Source organism: Pinus tabuliformis, chromosome 8 (genome assembly GCF_031772625.1).
Source record: "Pinus tabuliformis cultivar Carrire ecotype Pingquan chromosome 8, CPIR1, whole genome shotgun sequence".
In the NCBI taxonomy this organism is placed as follows: domain Eukaryota; kingdom Viridiplantae; phylum Streptophyta; class Pinopsida; order Pinales; family Pinaceae; genus Pinus; species Pinus tabuliformis.
In genome coordinates this window covers 1,653,248,350-1,653,254,265 of record NC_142294.1, presented here as the reverse complement: position 1 = coordinate 1,653,254,265, position 5,916 = coordinate 1,653,248,350, and the positions used below count along the sequence as shown (strand labels likewise).

Sequence of the window (5,916 nt, the reverse complement as noted above, 5' to 3'; positions counted from 1 at the left end):
ATGACTAGGCTTCTGTTGTACAAGCACCAACTCAATAACATAGGAGATCATAGACTTCCTAAGCTAGCTTTAAATTCCAGCCAAAACCACCTAAGGCTCAAATGAGGTTGGTATAAAGACACCAGGGCTTGGTTAAACCATTAGGAGATCGACGAGAATGTTGCATTGCAAAACATTAATAACATTAAAAAACCATTGGGAGATTGACGAGAATGTTGCATTGCAAAACATTAATAACATTAAAAATATTGTTACTTCTAAGTTCAAAGAAAAAAATGGTGTGATAAAGATTTAGCAGCTAAAAGAAAATTAAGATGTTATAAGGAGTTCATCAACCCCACCCTAGAAGATGAAAAGTATCTCTCTGTTTTAACTAGCTCAAAGAAGAAAATTAATATAGCCAAGATTAGAACGAACTCTCATGAGCTCCATAGTGAAACGGGTCGTTGGGAAATTGCTAAAACACCATGGATGGAAAGGATCTGCCATCTCTGTGAGAATATGAACATCGAGGATGAAAATCACTTCCTCTTAGAGTGCCCCACGTACAACAACATTAGATCTTTGTTTCATAATCTTTGTTGCAATACTGACCTTCCTAACCTTTTACAATGTCAAAATTATAGTGAGCTCGGGAGGCTTCTCTCCAAGCTTTTTGAGTATAAGAATAAAATCTTAAATCAAACTAAATAATTCATTTCTTTAGGTCCGATACACCAAAGTTTGGTCTCAGTGAACTTTAACCACCACCACCACCACCATCATCATATATATATATATATATTACCAATTAGATTAAAATAATAAAGATTTACATTCATAACTATTATATTTCATATTTAAATTTAATTAACAAGTATAATTGTAAAAGTTATATAAGAGTGCTAAACAAATATATAAAATTTCTTTTCGCAGTTCAAAAAATATTTGCATTTTGAAAAATTTGATTCCTTTCAAAGGTAAAGATGTGCAAATCTTTGCTCAAGTATTGCAGATAAAAAAATACTTGAATTTTGAAAATTTTGATTCCTTTCAAAGGTAAAGATAAAATACTTGAGTTTTGAAAAATTTGTTTCCTTTCAAAAGTAAGGATGTGCATATTTTTGCTCAAGTTTTGCAAATAAAAAAATATTTACATTTTGAAAAATTTGATTCCTTTTAAAAGTAAACATATACTAAATATTGAGAAAAATCAAATCCCTAAAATTATAATTTTTTTTTTAATATAAAAAATTTAAATTATCAAGGTTAGAGAAATAAAATTTCTCAATATATAAATATTTATTTAAATGCAAAACTTCAATTTTTTTTACATCCTTTGGACCAAAATTAAAATAAACGAAAACTAATACACTACATACAAGTTTACATAAACCCATGTAGAAATAGTAAGTTGTAACTGCTTTAGATCTTGGCAACCTGTTTTTCTCACAATTTCTAAACTCACATGCTTGGACCCTCCATCACTGCAATGCCAAAATTCTAAATCTATCTGTGACATTCAAAATTTCGATTCGAGTGGATTTCTGCCGAATTCCGATTATGCCTCGTCATAAAAATACGATGAACAACCCTGTAAATACAATAATATATTTTAAATATTGTGGCCTGTCCACATTGCTATTTCTATTTGCATCTCTGCAATGGCCATCTTAGCGTTGCCAATTTTTCTTCTCCCACAATACCATCGCGATTTCTTTGGCATTCTAATCCCACCTATAAAACACAGAAAAAATAAGAGACCTGACTTTCATATTGTCCCAAGATCAGCAAGAGCACCACAACCAGAAACTAGAACCAAAACCATATCTAAAATTGGCTCTGAACCAGAGCACAGCCACCGGGAATCACAGTACCAACACCAACGCCATTTCCACGGAAATGAAAACCCACTTAGCAAACGCAGAAACCCTAAGAAACCCGCCTTTCATGGCGCCTCAAGACCGGCAAGAGCGCCTCCACCAAGAACTAAAACCATACCCAAAATTGGTTTCAGGCTTTGGACAAAACCCAAATCCAGAAGAACGGGTTACAGGCAAGCAAGAGGTAAAAAAGGCTTGGCCATTGTCTACGGAGACCTTAAGCTTCTGTGCAGAGAAGGGCTGGTTGATGAAGCTCTTCGCATTCTGCACTCGATGGACTTCAGTAGAGAAATCCCTGTGGATGCCCAAATCTACCATATACTCCTGGATTGCTGCACTTTCCGGAAATTATTGAAAGAAGGCAAGCAGGTCCACGCCCACATGAGAATCACAGGGGCTCATCAGAATCCCTACTTGGCAGCCAAGCTTGTTTATCTTTATTCTGCCTGTGGAAGCATTGTCGATGCGCGGGCGGCATTCGATGAAGCCTCTGAGCGGACTATGTTTATGTGGAATGCTCTGCTCAGAGCTTATGTTAAGAATGGGTTCTGTGAAACCGAGGCTATGGAGATTTATAATCAGATGAAGTTATCTGGCACGGAGCTCGATAATTTTACGTTCTCAATCATGCTGAAAGCATGCGGAAGCTTAATGGACCTGCAACAGGGGATGGAGATTCATGGGCAGGTTATCAAGACCGGTTATGAGCTTGATGTCTTTGTGGGAGGTGCGCTTGTGGATATGTATTGCAGGTGCCGTTCTGTGGAGGATGCAAACCAAGTGTTTGAGGAAATGCGCCATCGAGATGTGGTCACATGGACAGCTATGATTTCTGGACTTGTGCATAATGGGTTTCATGGCGAAGCATTGGAATGTTTCCGGCAGATACATGTGGAGGAACACAAGCCCAATTCGGCAACTGTGGCATCGGTTTTGCCGGCATGCGGGAGCTTGGCAGCTCTGCGAAAGGGGAAGGAGATTCATGGCTACATTGTCAGAGGCAAGCTTGATTCCAACGTTGCTGTGCGGACTGCTGTGATGGACATGTATTCTAAATGTGGTTCTGTGGAGGATGCAAACAAAGTGTTTAACAAAGATTGTGAAGGAGATGTCATTGCCTGTAGTATTATGATTGTTGGGAATGGCAAAAAAGGGCATGTTACGAAGGCCTTCGAGATCTTTCGTCAAATGCTGAAGAACAGTGTGATGCCCAATGTGATTACTGTCGTAAATGTTCTCGTGATATGCGGTGATTCAGCGGCTCTCCGGCAGGGTAAGGAACTACATGCTTATGGAATCAAGTGCGGCTTTGTGACCATTGTCTCTTTGCGTTGGGCACTCATTAATATGTATGCTAAATGCGGAAGTATGGAGGCTGCGCACAAAGTATTTGATGAAAGCTCTAATAAGAGTGCCACTTTGTGGACAGCAGTGATCGCTTTTCCATCAAATGCAACAACATGGCATCGAACCAAACTTGCTAGTGTTTCTCGATATTCTGCCTGTGTGTGCCGACTTAGCAGTTCTGCAAGAAGGCGAGAAATTCCATGCATACATAATCAAAACGGGATTTTATTCCAATGTATTTGTATGTTCTGCCCTTATGGACATATATACTAACTGTGGACATATTGAACTTACAAGGAAAGTGTTTGATAACATCTCTGATAAGGGCGTTGTGGCTTGGACTGCAATAATTGCAGCATATGGTTTAAATGGGAATGGTAAGGAAGCTTGTGAGCTTTTTCGCCAAATGCAACAGACAGATGTGAAGCCAAACCATATTACTTTTGGTGCTGTCATGTCTGCTTGCAGTAGTGCAGGCCTGGTGGCTGAAGTCTGGGAATACTTTAACTGCATGAGTAAAAAGTATGATATACAGCCCAGAGCAGAGCACTATGCTTGTTTGGTTAACCTTCTTGGCCGCACTGGACAATTAAATGAGGCACTTAACTTTATCAAAAACATGCCAATCAAACCTGATGCTGCGGTGTGGAGAGCCGTGTTAGGTGCCTGCAGAAGTCATTGCAATATTGTGATTGGAGAATATGCTGCAACGCGCCTTCTTGAGTTAGAGCCACTAAATGCTGGAAATTATATTACTTTAGCAAACATCTATGCTGCAGCTGAGAGGTTGGATGGTCTAGCTAAGGTAAGGAAAATGATGCTAGACAGTGGTTTGAAAGGGAGGCCAGAACGTAGCTGGGTTGTGGTCAAGAACAGAATTTGTACATTTACCAGAGGAGACAAATCACATCCACAATCAGATGAAATTTATGCAACATTGGAGAGCTTTGCTAGGGAAATGAAGAGAGATGGTTATATCCCTACACCAAATAATCTGTTTCTTGTGGACGAAGAGGACACTGAAAATATCTTCTGTGGCCACAGCGAAAAGATGGCCATTACCTTTGGGCTGATGAACTCTTCTCTTGGAATGCCTGTCCGAGTCATCAAGAACAATCGTATGTGTGGGGATTGTCATAGTATGTCCAAGGTCATTTCGAAGATTACTGGGCAGATAATTATTGTGAGGGATGCAAATTGCAATCATCATTTCAAGGAGGGAGAGTGCTCTTGCGGAGATTATTGGTGATACTAATTAAATTTGTTATCACTTTCCAATGGCAAGATAAATGGAAGTAATTCCTGTAAATATTGACTTGGTATCAACAGTTTTAAACTGCATCCTGTGGCAGGTAAGTGAAACAAGTTTTGGCTTAAAGCATATGCTTTCTTTTGTAAGTTATTTAAAAGTTGAAAATTATTGTCTTTTACACACTAACATGCATATACTATGTAACAAAAGAATCTGACTATTCCCCTGAAATATAATGTATGGAAAACGAAAAGCTTTTCCCACATCTGCTAAGCTGACACTTGGTTCATTTATGAGCAGATGTGTACTGTGTGTACTGTGTACTGCATGCCCAAGAGAGCAAAAACAATAACAATAACAAGGAGTGTGATGGATTCGTAGAACTCTATTGTGGGACATTGCCATTTGACACAGATCTTGGCCATGTTTGTAAAATAGCAATTTTACTTCAATTTCTTTATGAGCCCAATATCAATTTCAGTTTAGCAATCACATCAACATGTAAGAAAAATGCTGATAGAACATAAACATAAACAGTAGAAGACAAGCCAAGACTAGAGGACACAAGATGTGGCACCAGCTAGGGACAAACCCCAACGTGGGGAAACCCTTGATCAAATCTTCTTTTAATCTTGAATCTTTCAGCAGAGAGATAGTACAATTTACAAATTCTGGTAATTTATAATAGCAGCAAAAGAGCCCTAATCAGAAAAGTCAACGCTGGTCAACATGGCAGATTTTTTCCTCAATTCAGCTCAGTAAAATCACTCAACTTCGGCCTCTAACAACAAGTCTAATCAGCCCAAAACAGTCTGAAAAAGTCCAGTCAAAACTGGTCAATAAAAGTCAACCCTGCGGCCAGCCCTAGTACAGTCAATTCTGATCAAACAAGAGGTCAGATTGCCTCAGTTTTTGTCCCCAGATCTGTGGCCTACTAGGACAGAATTCCTCTACCCAACATCGTAGTCAAATAGGTCAACACTGGTCAAAACGCTTCCGGAAATTCAGTCAACATTGGTCAATGCCCAAAAAAGAAAATGGCTATCTTCTTCTTTGCACGTGTGGAGAGGCTGCCCAGATCCGTACCCAATCATGTGAGGAGAGAGAGATGTGTGAGAAGTGAAGTGTGTCGAAATGAGGAGAAGGCATCATGTATTTATAGGCAAACGTTGAGGATGAATAGACGTCACTGTTTGGCTTCTGAGCCTACATGAGTTTGTTCGTTGACCTTGACAATTTGTCTATAATCAAAATAAGTTCATAATTTCATTTGTACATGTCAGAATGGGATGATCTTTAGATCAATCCTACGCCTCTCAGAGAGAGGAATCCAAGAAAAATATCAATTGTCATAAATAAGATGACCTATGTGGAGTTTGACCGTAGTTGCCAATTTTAACAGTTTTACCTTTGATAAATGAGATCTCTAGCAGCTAAAGGAAAAGTGCAGGTATT

The 5,916-nt window shown here is 38.9% G+C and overlaps 1 pseudogene; it reads left to right on the top strand.

Annotated features, from left to right (window-relative positions):
• Window positions 1–1,419: 1,419 nt before the first annotated feature.
• LOC149242524 (pentatricopeptide repeat-containing protein At1g11290, chloroplastic pseudogene) lies at window positions 1,420–4,754 on the top strand (annotated as a pseudogene).
• The last annotated feature ends 1,162 nt before the right edge of the window (window positions 4,755–5,916 follow it).